General features: G+C 37.1%; 2 protein-coding genes across 3 annotated transcripts in view; one reads left to right on the top strand and one right to left on the bottom strand.

Moving 5' to 3' along the window:
• LOC136028679 (ATP-binding cassette sub-family F member 2-like) overlaps positions 1 to 16,275 on the bottom strand; it is a 335,229-nt gene that overhangs the window by 198,778 nt on the left and 120,176 nt on the right. The window lies entirely within an intron of this gene.
• The window catches only part of LOC136028599 (CB1 cannabinoid receptor-interacting protein 1-like), a 37,146-nt gene continuing 32,405 nt past the window's right edge, over positions 11,535 to 16,275 (top strand). Inside the window, exon 1 of one of the 2 annotated variants that reach the window (XM_065706438.1) lies at positions 11,535 to 11,690. The gene's annotated coding sequence lies outside the window, so the exon portion shown is untranslated. Of the gene's footprint in view, positions 11,691 to 12,119; positions 12,140 to 16,275 lie in introns of those variants that run through there. The other variant, XM_065706445.1, reaches the window with a different exon arrangement.

Below are 16,275 nucleotides of genomic sequence, written 5' to 3'. Positions count from 1 at the left end.
TGCAGCCTTGTTGCTGCCTTGAGGCTTGGCTTTATTTACGGTTTTATTGCACTAATTGTAATTATGCTTTTCTACCTTACTCTTTATTTACTTAATTTCGTTACTTGTGCCGTGAAAAGTACTGGAGTTGCTTAAAGTCGGATCAACTTTTGCAATATGTCTTTTTTTCAATTCTTTTTTTCAGATATAAGGAAAAGCTAAAATGATCAAAATCTAAAAGAATGCCTTGAAACAATGGACTTTTGGGTCAGGCAAATGTTTTATAGTGCGAGTATCATATGAGACAACTGAACAATGCTAAACTAGGAATTATCAGGTCAGCCAATTAAAAATAATAATTTTCACTTGGAATTCGTCGATTTTTCTTTTTAACTTGTTGTTTTTGTTCTTTTTCCTTTTCTAGTTAATGCTGCATGTAAATTAGGTTACATTCCTAACAATTTGATAATTGTTATAAAATAAGATGCTATTGCAAAAGCCTGCTAACAATAGCAACATACGAATACAACTACAAATTGAGCCTGAAAACAAAATACAACTTATAATAGTAAAACCAAGAAAAAAAATACAACAAGGTCGACATTTATAACCGACGAACAACAACCACAATAAAACTCAATTAATAAAAACCTTAAAAAACTATTCCCCAAACATTAATTCCCAATGATTAACCCTCATATGAAGAAACTTGCACAACGGTTTAGTAGCACACGCGTTCCTCTCAGACATCCACTCAGCTAAAACATTATGTATTTTAATTTTTGAAACTGTCTGCTAATCATGTATTATTTTTGAAAATGTAGGATGGGATCTACCAAGAGGTAATTAGTGGATGAATAGAGGTCGACGCAAGGTTAAATAAAGAATTTGGCGTATTATGGCTACAGTTTTTTTTTTAACGATATTTATTATGTAGAAAATAAAGCAAGAAGATTGGCTGTGGCAAGTTTGCAAGATAGAAAAATAAACCATTTGGTAGGGGGAGGGGTGCTGTGGTTGGGCCTTGGCTTTTGCTAGTTCTGGCCTCATACTTATTAAAGTTTTCATATATTATGTCCCATATAATGTCAACTTTTATCGTTAATTCAGTTCGTATATAACTATTTCTGTTTGTAATTTTTGTCATGTTAGAATTCGTTTATATTTACCAAGCTACTGATTTAATATTTTAAGTTTTTCTGGCAATTAGCTGTTGGCACTGCAACCACAGAGCTTATCCCTCCTGCGATAGAGTGCTCCCCTTCATCTCCAGCCTACAGAAAACTTAATATTCTATTTTTTCTGGCAATCAGCTGTTAAAACTGCAGCCACATAGTTTATCCATCCTGTAATAAGAGTGCTCCCTTGCATCTCCAGCCTACTGATGGAGAGCATCTCCAACCTACAGAAGAATTTTGAAGGCTAATCTGATACTATTTTCGGGGAACTCTGGGGAATTGGTGATTCCACAATTTTCCCAGTGAGAGGCAACTCTCAGCAGTACCTAAATAAAGAGCCAGGTGGCTTGACCTCGACTAGAAATCAAAATTAGTAGTGTTTTTTGAAGAATTGAATGGCAAATAACTTCCGCCCGTGCTCGTTTTAATTCACCCTTCCCCCCATCCTGCAATGTCCCATGATACCGGATCAAAATTTTAGGATAGGTATTTGCTAAAAAATGTTGAAAGGTTCACAAAAGGAAACGAATCTTGGCATATCGTGACCCAGCCTCTCTGTGAAGGACCGTAAATTATGCAGAGCGACAACTGTTTACAGATAGGTTTATAGCGTAAAAGGGTGCATGGGGTATTTTGAGTTTCAAATTGGCTCGAAACATCATTCCCTTGGCAAAGAGAACATATTATGTTGACAGGGGGGGGATGGAAATGGGCCAACAAAGTTTTTATCCCTGATCAGTATGAAAGTTACTGCTCCTTGGCCCAATGTTTTATGTTTGAAACTTAAATTCAAGTAGGACCTTGGGCTAAAGGGACCGAAACATAAAAGGAAACAAAATTGTTCCCAAGAAAACGAGGCTGAGAAAGATGCAATTTTTTTTTAATTTTTTTTTTTTTATCAAGTAGAAAATTAGAACTTGAATCCTATTGGCCAAAGAGGTCCTAGTGTGTAAAAAATGTATTAGACTGGGTATACTGGACCTCAAAAAAAGGGTAAATATTTTCTTTATTGACTTGAAAATTGTATTTTCAAGTTCTTAGGCCATGGGGAACCGAATGCATAAGAAAGAATAAAAAGGAAATTTAGTTCCTTCAAAAACGGGGCTAAAAAGGGGACAGTAATCCTTTTTTAGTTGGGGGGCAGGGGCCCCCCAAGTATGGGGTTGAAAATGTTTAAAATTTATTTTTTCTTCTATTTGAAACTTTGTTGCATCTCGTCAGTTTTAAAAGTACAACTGCAAATTCCTGGGCTGTGGGTAACATATTGTAAAAAAAAAGTAGTTAGGGGCAGATCCCTCCTAAAATTTGAATCAAAAATCTTTTTTTTTTTGGCTCAAAGCTTATATATCTAAGTCCTCGGGTTAAAAAGATCCAATCGGGTTAGAAGGATCCAATTGCACAATAAAAGAGCGATTTGCGCTTCTGGACCTTTTGGCTAAGATCAAAGAGCAGTATGAGATGGTAGGTGGCATAGCAAGCGCTGAATATCTGCTTAGTACCCATGCCTAGTTTAGCTTATTACTGCTAGTGTTCCTAGTTTCTTGCCCTGGCAATGTAAGTAATCAAAGACTTGACCCTTTTGACTTTGCTTAGTGCAGTATTCATGCCAGTCATAATCGAAAAATCGACGATTTACGAACTTTATTCACGTTGACACGTAGTGGCGCCATGTACATTCGTGACTCTATGGCAATTTTGAATTCTAAAAAGACCACCATAGGGCAATGTTGTGACGTTGCCGGAAACCACCTACAGCCGCCCACGCATAGGCAATTGCGGAGGCAAAAGGAATTAGTGATATTTTATCCCAGCGAATGTTTCAGGTTTGTCGACCAGATTACAGGCTAAACAGAAATGTACACTACTACTACTACTACTAATAATAATAACTTACTGCAGCACCAAGCCGCCTGAGGCCAACACAGCCACGCACGCTCCTTCTCCAACCTAATCTATTTAAAGCCTCCCTCTTTACACCCTCCCAGGAAGTTCCCATTTCCTTTAAATCTTTATTTATGACATCCTCCCAACCAAGACAAGGACGACCTGCTTTCCGTGTAGCCCCAGACGGTTGGCCAAAAAGGACAATCTTCGGTAATCTGTCATCCTTCATCCGTAGAACGTGGCCTAGCCATCTCAACCTTTCTTTCATTATAGCCCCAGAAAGCGGGATTGAACCACACTTTTCGTACAACCTACTGTTTGAAATATGGTCAGTCAGCCGGGTACCCAGAACAATCCGTAGGCAATTTCTCTGGAAAACATCTAGTAAATTTTCATCTGCTTTTCGGAGTGTCCGTGCTTCAGAGCCATATTTGACCACTGTCATCACTGTAGCTTCCAATATTCTAATCTTGGTTTGTAGGCTTATCTTTCTATTCTTCCAAACTTTTTTTAGCTGTGAAAAAACACCCTGAGCTTTAGCTATTCTACTTTTAACATCTTCACTGCTCCCACCATCTTTACTAATAATACTACCAAGGTAACTGAAGCTCCCAACCTGATCAATCTTTTCGTTACCTAAGGTCACCTGTTCATCTTCACTTATTCCTAACCTTAGTGACTTAGTCTTCTTAAAATTAATTTTCAAGCCTATTTTAGCACCCTGAACTCGTAAAACCTCTAAAAATTCATTCATTTTGCTCACACTTTCATCTAATATGCTTAAATCATCAGCATAATCTAAGTCCAGGAGCGTTCTTCCTCCCCATTTGATTCCATGGTCTCCAATTGCCTTTCCTGTGCTCCTCAAGACGAAGTCCATCAAAATGATCCATATAAAGGGGGATAGAACACAACCCTGCTTAACTCCTGATTTAATACAAAACCAGTTGCTAACCTCATTTCCTACCTTAACCGCAGCAGTATTATTCTCGTACATAGCGCAAATCACTTTAATGTATTTTTCTGGTATACCATATAACGATAAGACCTTTGTTAACGCTGTTCTATCAACAGAATCGAAAGCTTGCTCATAATCGATAAAACTAAGGACCAAAGGTGTTTGACAACGAAGGGACTTCTCAATTATTAACCTAAGAGTGAAAACATGGTCGACACATCCTCTACCTTTTCTAAAACCGCATTGTTCTTCCCTTAAAACTTTGTCTACAGCATGTCTCAGTTTAAAAAGTATCATATTACTCAGTAATTTGCTACCTACAGAGACCAGACTAATGCCTCGATAATTCCGACATTCACTCTTGTCACCTTTCTTATACAGTGGTTTAATTAAGGTTTTCCTAAAATCATTGGGTACTTCCCCTTTTCCAAAAATCATGTTCATAATCTTCAGCAGCTTATTCCTAACCTCAGAGCCACCATGGTCGCTCGTAAAACTAAACTGTCAGGCGCACTATGAATTCCCGCCGACTCTTACGCCATGGTATGCTGATGTGTTTCTGCTGATTCCAGCGAAACTCCTCCTGTTTTATGTCCTGAACTCCTGTCTGCCAAATCGCCACTTCCCTGTTTCTCATGACCAACGCCCGCTCTTTGACTAATAAGATGGACGAACTAAAAGTCTTCTTACGAGAATCCATTGTACCTATAGCAATCGTCACTGAATGTTGGGATATCACAAACAATACTAGGTATATCGAAGGCTACACTTGTTTTTTTTTTTTAACACCCGCCTTGATTGAAGCCTAAGTCGCAGAGGCAGTGGTGTTGGACTGTACTTTCGCAACGACCTCCCGTCCAAACTGCTAAGTGCCCCCAGTGACCCTTGCTATGATTGTCTATTATCCTGAAAATGCCTAAAACAGAAATGAGCTTGTGATTTACGTGCAATCCTGCCTTGATAAGTTTCGACGCGCAGTTCCTGCCTTTATTGTTGGAAGCGACTTTAACCAGATCAACGACCAATGGCTAACCAAAGCGCTTGATCTGAAAAAAGTAGTGAACATTTACACCCATCAAAGTGGTAATACCTTAGACCTGATGTTTACAAATTTCAGTGAGCTTCATCGTCCTCCCCTCTCAATGGGCCTATTGCGAACCGCATATCATTTTGTAATCCTGTCACAAGCGAAGAACAACATGCCGAATTAGGCTTTATCGCCTGGTCGTACAATGGCTTGAATCTGGAGACACTTTCGCTGATTTGCTACTCGGTGATTATAGGAAAGCATTTGATTTGATTAAGCGACTCGTGGCTGCTACGAATCTGAAAAGAATGGGCGCACGTAAACATATCTTACTGCTTGTTATTGATTTCTTACGTTCTCGGTATCAGCAAGTTTACGCCCTCTTTCCCAGCGATCACGACCTTGACTGGCAAAAGATTACATGCGGAGCCCCTCAAGGCACCAAATTGGCCGCTCTACTCTTCCTTGCGATTATAAATTATGTTATGGACGACATGGATGACCGATTCAAATACATAGACGATCTATCTGCGCTTCTTAGGTTCACAGTAGATACAACCCAAGCTATGCCCCAATTTAGCCCTGATCTTTTAACAGAATTTAAGGAAAAATGTAATAAAAACAGTTTGTAGATCAACTAAAGCGAAACCAAAATCGTAAGATTTAATCCACTGAAATGAGATGTTTGCCCAGCTCCTTGGTTTCAGCTTGTATCGTGAGCTACAGTCCTGGGAGTTAATTTCAGTGCTGATGGCTCATTTCGTGCTCATGTTCAAGGGCTAGTCCAGAAAGGCAACTGTGCACTACGTTCTTTGATTTCAATGCGTCGCTTGGGTTTCTCAGTAAATCAGCTGAAAACGGCATATCTAACATACATACGTCCTATATTATAATACGCACCTCAGATTCATAATATTGAATATCTAAGTGATGAGGTGGAAAGGGCAGCTAAAATCATCCTTGGAGAAAAATCTGTAGATTGTTAGTCTGCTCTTGAGTCTTTAAAGATTAAAGCTCTTAGAAATCGCAGGTTTCAGTTGATAATGCGTTTCGGGCAATTTCTCCTTGCTAGCCCCAAACACCGATATTTTCTACCTCCTGCTGCCAATTCAGTTGTTAATGCCATATATAAGAACAAAATTAGTGCCAGTGCCTTGCAGAACTAATCGATTTAACAATACCTTAGGACTAGGTTTGTAAATGACCGCGATATTTAATTTGTGATTGTTATCTACGACTATGCAACCTGTCTAAATAAATAGTTTTTGGTTTCTAATAAAAATGTCACCAAAAAAATGTTGGAACTTGCATCCATAACCTCTTACGCAAAGGGAACCCTCATGGAAAAAATAAAAAAAGCCAAAAACAATAATAGTTCGAATGAAAATTGGGTCTTAAAAAGGCCCAACAAACCATTTTTTGAACTGCTAGAAATTTAAAACTTAAATTCCTGGTCAAGTGGACCGTGATTTAGCCCACAGTTTAGTTTAGTTTTGGGGTACGACTATCCTCAAACTTGCGAAACAATAAAGGGTCAATTTTTTTTCAATTGCCGTAAAGCTTTCAAGGATCATTGACGGGGGTTAGGAGACCATAAGTTTTGTTTGGATGAGGGAAACTAGGGGGCTTGGTAATGTTCCAAAAAATTTGTAATCACTAATTAGTTTGAAGCTTGCAACCACAAGCCTGTGGGTCAAGTGGAGTCTAAAAACTAGCTGGGCCTTAGGGTCCTCTAAAACCAGGACCCAGAACTGAACCATGATTTTTTTTTTTTTTTTAGTCAGTTTAAAACTGATATCGTCAAATCCTTTGACCAAGAGGACTCCAATACACAAATATTGATTCACCCAAAAAGGGACCAAAAATGTCTTGTCAAAGGGCCAAATATTCTGATAATTATCTCAACAAATTGAAATTGTAAGCTGTAATTTTCTTGGCCAAGTGGAACCTAATGCTCATAAAAAATTTCATTTTTAAGGGTAAGTTCCATCCCCTTTGAAAATGGGGCCAAAAAGGGACCGAAGTGGTTTTATTTCCTTTAGTCTACCATCAGACATATTATATTGTGTGTACGGTCAAATGGTATTTGTTCTTGAAACTTGCTTTAGGTTAGCTTTGATCAAATGAAACTGTGAGAACTCTCCAAATAAATGATCAGTATCACCCAGTTACCTACCCGGCAGATGTACCCCCCTTAATGGATCTTTCTTAAACTAGCTAGACTTGGCTGCAAGAGACACCTTTGGTTCGTAGCACTACTTAGAAACGGGCATTATTGCTGGGTTTATGCTGTAAGTGAATTACTGAAAAGTGAGAATTTTATGTTACGTTTCTTACATGTGTAACGCAGTAAAACAATTGTGCTGCATTTTTTTTAGTATGATTATTGGAATTAGTTTGTAATTTGTTCCAAAACATGTTACAAATAAAAAAAAATACAGGATCAGTTATTATATCGTTTTAGGTCGTTAATATATTGATTTATTTAAAATTAAACTTAATGCCGAAGTAAAGAACGATGTTGGCACAATGTATTATTTTTTTTTTTTTTTAGACCAGGGCACTTGGTATCAAAGCAGTTATTGTAGAAATTTTAAAAAAGGCTCCTTCGATTGGAAATTGGAAGGGATGTTTAATAGTCGAAAGTGATCGGAGGGCAAATAACGCCCCTCCCACGCCCACCATTTCTCCAAACACATCCAATCCAAATTTTGAGATAGCCATTTTGTTCAACGTAGTTGAAAGGTCTAGAAATTATACCTTTCAGGATGACAACCCCCTCCCTCTCCACAGTCCTTTTGGGTAAGGGTTGTAAGTTATACCCTGGGGCATATAAGGTTTATATAGAACAGATGGTCGCACGAACTTCGGGGGGGGGAGGTGAGGCTCATCGGATTGGTAATCAGAAGTCCTACCCTTTTTAAGATTGAAAGTGATTGGAGGGTGGATACCCCCTCACTCCGTATTTTCCCAAATGCAACTTACAGAAATTTTGAGATGGTCATTTGTTGTCTTAGAAACTTCGAAAAAGGCACATTCGACTGAAAATTGAAGAGGCTGGTGTCCCATTTAATAGTCATCAAAAGTGATTGTGAGGGGAAGTAATCCTCTTCAAACGCCCGCTATTTCCCCAGATACATTCAATCAGGATATTGAGATAACCATTTTGTTCAGCGTAGTTTAAAGTTCTTATTGCTAGCAATATCAATACTACTACTGTAACTAATATGACAACTATGCCTAAGGACATGAAGGTGAAATTTTTAAGAAATTCTGAGGGGGAAGATGAACTGAATCAGAACACGCCCTCTGTATGCAGGTTGTCAAAAGGGTGTAACAGCAATATTTTAGAGAGAGTATGATGTGAGGTTGAAACTAACAGGGCTTGTTGTGAGGAATCTTGGACTAACCAAAAGAAGATATTTGCATCCTTATGCTACTCCTTCTACTCATACTAATGCTACTGTTACTATTATTACTACTGCTGCACTAAAGCTTAGGCTTACGGTTAATTACTACAGTTAATTCTACAGCTACTACTATTAAAACTGAGGATATTAAGGCGAAAAATTTGGAATGAATAGAAACTCTATGGAGGTAATCCGGAACATGCTATGCCCTAACAAGTAGTCGAGCGGACGCATCAGAAATGCTTCAGGAACGGTTGATGGTATGTATTAAGTACAGTTAATGTAACTAATGACGCTAAAGGTATTAAGATGGAACTTTTTCGGAACGTTTGGGAGTTTCAATTGAGGGAAAAACTGTATGCATGCAGATTATCAAAATGACATGTAAGCAATATGATAGGCGGCACCACTCTATAACAGCTGTAAATATTAGTGAAACTTTTAAAAGAGCTAATTTAATTTAAAGTTAAAAGTTGTGCCTTTTTTTAGAGTAACAAAAGATTGGAGGGCAAGCAGCCTTTCTCTCAAGCCCATTCACTTTCCCAACGCATACATTCAAAATTTTGAGACAGCCATTTTGTTCAGAATAGTAGAACAGCCCAGTAACTATGTATTTAGGGATATTAGCATGTCAACCCCTCCCCACAAATATGTTAATGGTCCATTATGCTTTAAATTATATATTGCTTGAAAATAAATCAGAAGACATAGTTCTGGTTGTCAATAAGTTCTGGTTGCCAATAAAATGCCTCAGCAATATATCGAGAACGATTGGGGTATTAAGTTGAAGCTTTTAGGGATACTGCTTCTGCTTTTACCATTCAAATAAATAGAAAGAGTGTAAGTGTATCCACATTGTCCAAGAGCATAGATATAATCTTTTGGGAGTGATATTAAGGTCTATTTTTTAGGTCAACTTGAGAAGCTGTAAAATTAAATTAAAAAATACTGTTTGTGTCAGGATCAATAATGGTTGTAAAAGTCTCTTCGACATACAAATAGCAACCCATATTATGGATTCTTGTAGAAAACAAGAGCTCGAGTGGTACTTGTGACGAGGTCGAAACCTAAAATTAGACTCGGTACTTGGGTTATCGATTTTGCTGTTCTTCGTTTATTGGCAATTATTACAAAGATAAACTTGCTAATGCAGTGTTCCTGTAGTCTCTTCTTGTTCGGTATTGTAACGTTTGTCCCGCCAAGTTTCATCCCGATCTCTCCATGCAACCGTTTTCTAAGATTTCTGATTTTCCCCTCCAACTCACCCCGATGTCATCGGATCCGGTCAGGATTTAAAATGAGAGCTCTGAGACACGAGGTTTCTTTTAAATATCAAATTTCATTAAGATCTGATAACCCGTTGGTAAGTTAAAAATACCTCATTTTTTCGAATTAACCGTCCTTCCACTCCCCCCCCCAAATAGTTGATTTGAGGAAGTGACTATTTCTAATATAATCTGGTCCGGTCCCTGATACGCCTGCCAACTTTCAGCGATCGCTATATTGATTACGTATCTAGTTTTGGATCTTCTTTGTGTAAAAATTGGGGTAATCCGGGATTCGAACCTTTCGCACCCTAAGCGAGAATCATACCCTTAGACTAGCAAGCCACACTTAAAAAGAACAATCATTTGTTTTAGTTGCAAATGCAATTCTACTCAACTATCTTGTTCGCTCGCTCCCCTCCCAGATGGTCGAATCGATGAAGAGACTATTTCTGGTCTGGTCCCTGATACGCCTGCCAACTTTCATCGTCCTAGCTTATCTGGAAGTGCCCGAACTAGCAAAACCGGGACCGACAGACGAACAGAAATTGCGGTTGCTATATGTCATTTGGTAAATACCAATTGCCATGAAACTGGAAAGGTATAAAATATTACGTTTCCAAAAAAAAGCGAACAGAAATTAATTTAAAAAACTTTTTCCACAAAACCAGCTTTTCCAAGAAAAGTGAAGCCCTATTAAGCCAAGAACTAGCAAAATAAAGTCAAATAATCTTCCAAGCGTGCAACTACTGTTTGTACCAGTGATTTCTATCACTATCAATAAATAAATGAAACTCAAAACGAACAGAATACAATAAATAGCCGAGTCAAACTCAAAACGAGTAAAAATTAACATGAGTAGGACTTATAATCTTACTTTCATAACTAGAAAATTATCAAAACTTTAAGGAATAAATATCAGTATATGTCACTGACAATCCACGGTCATTTGTTTTTGTTGTTGTTGTTTTTTTTTAGTAAAGCGCAAATTGTGTTCTAGTCTTTAGAAGGCACAGGGGTTATCAGCCCTACTCATGTTAATTTTTGCCCATTTTGAGTTTGGCATGGCTAATTATTGTAATTTCTGTTCGTTTGAGTTTTTTTTATTTATTGTTAGTAACGCGAAATAGTAGTTTTGCGCTTGGAAGATTATTTGACTTTATTTTGCTAATGCTTGGCTTAATGGAGCTCTTTACTTTTCTTTGAAAAACTTGCTATGTGGAAAAGTTTTTTTGAATCAATTTGATTGTAAGAACAGTTTTAATCTATGTATACGGACTGATTGCCAAATAAGAGCTTCATAAATACTTTCGAAACTATTTCACTGAGTTGTATTGTTATTCCTAAACGTTGCGTAACCCATTGCATACAAATAAGTTTTCCCACCCTAAAATGTTCTGAGACTGAATAAAACGTGGACCAGTTTGCAAACGTGTAAAGAGCATCTTCCTAAAATTAAATTGGTTTATGATTTTTAATGGCAAGTAATTCTGCTATATAGAGAGAAACCCACAGACACCGAAACTTTAAAGTCGGCTCGTGCCTAAACTGTAAAAATCAACAATCTAAAAATTTCTTGGTAAGCAAAAGGTTTTGTTGATTTGCAACAATGCCTGCTGTCAAATGTCCTACTTATAAGGATTGCGCCCACCCCTCTCATCTGTTCCTTTACCGCATGTTCGGTCTTACGGCCCTCATATTCGTAGCTTGAAAACACCTCTCTGCGTTTGCTACGTTTGGCAGCTTTTGACGTCTGACGTTTCTTAATTTCGCTCAAAAGTCGGTTTTTTAGCCTAGTTTACATTCTCGCGAGTCGAAAATTATTCTACATGATTTTCTCGTTCTTTTCTTGAATTTTTAGATCCAAACCGAAGAGTAGTAAATGGAACATTTATAGTGTTTATGAAGTACCAATATAGAACCCAAGTGGATCGAAGGCTACCCCAAGCTGTTTCACGGGGATGTGTAAATTGTACTGCTGTCTACGTGGTAAGGCTAGCTGTTTATGGTTAATTAAATTATAAAATCAAGGTTTCCTGTGCAATTATTTTTAGGTGCCTTCCTTATATATATGGTAATTTGTGTCCGTTTTTAGTAGAGTGATTAATTTCTGATCCAGTGGAGGTCCATTTTTTTTTTTTTTTTAATCTGTTGACAGTAAGTATATAATAGATTGCAATTCTCCCAAGGGTATCTAGAAGGTGCATGCTCTTTTTTTTCTTACTAAAAAAAGAAACCTATATTTTCCAAGATTCCTTTTTATGTTTAAATTTATGTAGGATATACGAAAAAGAGTTGCGTTAAGTTATGAAGCAATATGTTTAGGCGGAATACCAATCGAGTAAAACTACCGGTTTTTTGTGTAAATCAAGATCTTTACTCAATACTAGCTGCTATGAGACCACAAGGAAATACATACTCATACAGACAGCAACAAGGTACGGAAAATGCTTCATTTCTCAGGTTAATTTAGTATCTAAGTTAGTTTATTTTAGTACTTTACAACTTAATTATTTTATGTTCACTCCAATAAATTTTGAAAAGCTCGCTATAAATATGAGGAAATTTGTTTATCTAAGAGGGGGAAAGGGGGCCACTCTTAATGTCTATGCACACATGAACACATACCCCCAAAAAATCCGAGAAACTAATAAACTCTTAACGGATTACTTAGGTGGGTATTTCCTCTGGTAAGAAAACCTTGCTTCCTTCGTACAACAGGCTTGCTAATTCAGGCGAAAAGTTAGGGCCTGTTCTTGATTCAAAAACTTAGTTGAATTGAATCGGTACCTTAGAACTGTTTACCCCAGATATTCACAAAACAAAATGAGATCTATGAAGCTTTGCAAAACTATTCTGTATGAATTTTCGCAAAAAAATAAAGATATGATTTTCAGAGACAAGTGTCGAAGGAGTTTCTTTTTCTCGTTTTAGTTCTTACTCCTAGCTTGTAAATTTTCTTGTTTTTGTATATAAAGCCGTTAAGACCATTAATTTTTAACAAAGAAACAAAATCCCTTGGGAAATTGAATCCAACTTCCTAAGTCCTATAATTTCCATGGGTTTGTTTTCATGTTCGTTTTGGGAATGATAAGACAGTGAAAATGGCGTAACCATTATTTAAAGGATTAAATTAAAAGTTAGGTTATGATAAAGACGATTTCCTAAGCACAGTAAATTTACTGGGAGATAATGTTGTGAATCTAAAGACTAGAACTAGAAAAGAAACAAGTCAAGTGTTGGCTTGTGAAGAAATAACAGGGAATTAAAGATCCAGAGAGGTTAAAGGTTGAGCGTAAGCTTGAACTTGCACTGTTGCGAATAAATTCAGGTGATTAAGAAAGGTCAGCCGCCCCAGGTCTGAAGTTAGCTGAACCTAAAACCTTAAAAGTGTTTAGCCCTTTCAGACCGTACGTAACCATAAAGCTATGAAATGTTCTGAATTATTTTTTCTTCCCCTTCAATCGTTCTTAGCAGCGTGTAAAACACACCATCTCGCAGCTCACAGATTAAGCCAACTGATAAAATTTGTGTTTGCTCAATAGATAACACTGGTTTTCAGTTGCTAACAGGTTGTCACAGTGAAAAGTCAACATGCCAAAAGTCCAGCAACAGTCCTCAATTCTAAGTGGAATAGCAGCAGATGAGTAATACCTAATAGACCGATTTTCATCTCTCTGTGTTTTGTGATGCTGAGTTAGCGTTTTAGAAAAGTTTTATTTTAAAGTTTCCAGAACACCAGATAGTTTAAGGCTATTTTTCTAAACGCGTCTGATCCTGAATCTGGTAAGCCAGTACCTTATCGAGGAAAACAGCCGTCGGTGAAAAACAGAAGACGAAAGAGTAACGATGGCTAAAGACTGCTATGGTACAAACAGACACAACTTGGAAGGGAACTTATCCAGCGAATACCGAAATTGACCTTCGGGTCAATCTGTTTTCTTAAGTTTTGTAACCAAATCAAATTTTATCCAGCCAAAACAACTTGAACGTTTTCAGAAAAAAGAATACGTACAACAGAAGGCTTCCTTAGAAGAAATAAAAAGATGTCTCGGCCACACAGCTTCTCATGGGTATTGTACAGCTTCCCGCGCTGCAGATGTACTAGAAAAAGACCATCAGGTATTTCCCAGTTGCTGATTCAGTCAGTCCAGATATATTTCTGCAACTACGCACAAACTTTCACATCTGCGACGATATGCGTGCCATACCAAGTAGGCATCCTCAACATGATGAACTGTTCAAAACAAGGCCCTCACATGATGCTTTAGGGAAAAGCTCAAGTTGATACCTGCTAATGCATCATTTACTCGGAAAAACATAAAAAAATATACAAAATAGAAGCTATAAACACCAACAGATCTTGCTTAAGAAAACGAAAATTCAGCTATATCCTTAAGCTTGATACCAACAGACTCTCAAAGAAAAATGGTTCTTTGTGCACCTTGTATGAACCAAAAAGCCCAAAATTAAGCAAAAATACACATTTTCTTGCTTACTTGTATTATAGTAAAATAAGTCACTATTCTTTTTTCTGTGGAAGGTTAGAAAAGAAATATAGCATTAAAATTATTGCTTTTCGCTTTTCAAGTGACTAAGATCAAGCGTCAGTATGTATGTGTGTATTTCCAAAAAAGCTGTCAGGTCATAGGAAAAAAAAACAGAACATAAACCTAACAAAACCAACAAGACAGAAACAAATAAATTAAAAGAAAAAACGTACTTATATATGCATCTTCACGAAATTATTTGTAAAGAAATACATCTTCCACGACGTATCAGCCCTTCATCCACATACTTGACCAGATTGCTTAATGTCATTTTAACTCGTGATCCTACAATCCCTTACACCAATACCTTCTATATGTCAAAACTAACGAAAATACTCATTTCTCAGATCCGCCAATCCCTTACAATTCCCCAAAAAATATCCTCATCATCATCCCCACACATCGGAGAAGGGACTAGGTTAACACTATAGCCCCTAAATTTCCTCTCCCTTTCCCCCATATCAATTGACCATCCCCTTAAGTTCAAAATCCTTTTTATTTCTTCCCCCTTCAACCTCAACTTAAAATAAATTTCTTCCTCCCCACGTGTCCTTCACCCTGTTATACAGACTCATCAGACTATATCAGACAGACTATTATACAGATCCCGAGGCCTTCTTTCGACCCTGCCACTACTGTATTCCTTGCTCGCGTAACCCTTTTTTTTACCTTATTAACCACTGTATCCGAATTTGATCCCTTATCTTCATTCCAAAAATACGAATATCCTACTTCATCTTAAATTTTCTTAATTTCCTGCGGCCTCTCTACCTCTGTCTTGTACTCCAACAAACTAAAAATATGCTTCTTTCGCTTGCTTCTTAAAATGTCGCAAACTGGTTGAATAAATTATGCATTTTTGCTGGTTTTCCATTTTATTCGAAGCTGTTGTGCTTTTGTATTTGAAAGAAAATCTTGTTCCTTTTATTTCGTACTCCGTTATTCAACCTCTTGAGATGGTAAGAGCGAGATTGTACCGTGCAGGTCGTCTGATAAGTTTTAAAACCACCTATGCAATTGGGATCATATGGTAGGCCCATGTGGTCAATTAAAAAAGAGGTGGATTAGTGGATCTGAGAGGGTTTCATGGCTGTTTCTTTACGCTATTAAATAAAAAAAAAACTTTTTTTAGCTGAAAGTAAGGAGCGACATTAAAACTTAAAACGCACAGAAATTACTTCGTATATGAAAGAGGCTGCTTCCTCATCAACGCCCCGCTCTTTACGCTAAAGTTTGAATCTTTCTCTCAATTCTTCTTTCTAAAACAGTAAAAAAACTTTAGCGTAAAGAGCGGGGCTTTGATGAGGAAGCAGCCTCTTTCATATACGAAGTAATTTCTGTGCGTTTTAAGTTTTGATGTCACTCCTTACTTTCAGTTGAAAAAACTTGTTTTTTTTATTTAATTTCTGAACGTTTTTTAATCAATGCATGTTTTGATTTTGGCTCTCCGCAGAGGAATAATCAAAACAAAATTTGCATTTTTTTTTTTTTTTTTTTTGCTCAATGGCTTTCTCATAATTTTGATCGAATGATTTTGAGAAAAAAAGAGCGGGGGACGAAGCCTAGTTGCCCCCCGATTTTTTGGTTAATTAAAAAGGCAACTAGAACTTTTAATTTTTTACGAATCTTTTTATTGGTAAAAGATTTACGTAACTTATAAATTAGCTTACGTAGAGAACTTTTGTATTCTCATGTTTTTATTACATATATGAGGGGATTCGCCCCATCGTCAGTACCTCGCTCTTTACACTAAAGCTTAAATTTTATCCCAATTCATTAAGAATGACCCCCTGAATCACAAAAGCCGTAGAATAAGTAGTTGAAATTACCGAAAATACTTTAGCGTAAAGAGCGAGGTATTAGAAGGAGGTGAGCCCCTCATATGGGTAATAATTTCTGTTTGTTTTAAGTTTTATTGCTGTTCCTTACTTCCAGCTGAAAAAGCTTTTTCACTTTTATTTTTTAATTGTTTTTTTTTTAAATAATGCTAGTAAATCCTGCTCTCCCTTCATGGAAATTTTCTT

The sequence above is a fragment of the Artemia franciscana genome, chromosome 1 (genome assembly GCF_032884065.1).
Source record: "Artemia franciscana chromosome 1, ASM3288406v1, whole genome shotgun sequence".
In the NCBI taxonomy this organism is placed as follows: Eukaryota; Metazoa; Arthropoda; class Branchiopoda; order Anostraca; family Artemiidae; genus Artemia; species Artemia franciscana.
The sequence above is the reverse complement of the archived record's forward strand: the minus strand, read 5'-3'. Positions and strand labels throughout refer to the sequence as shown.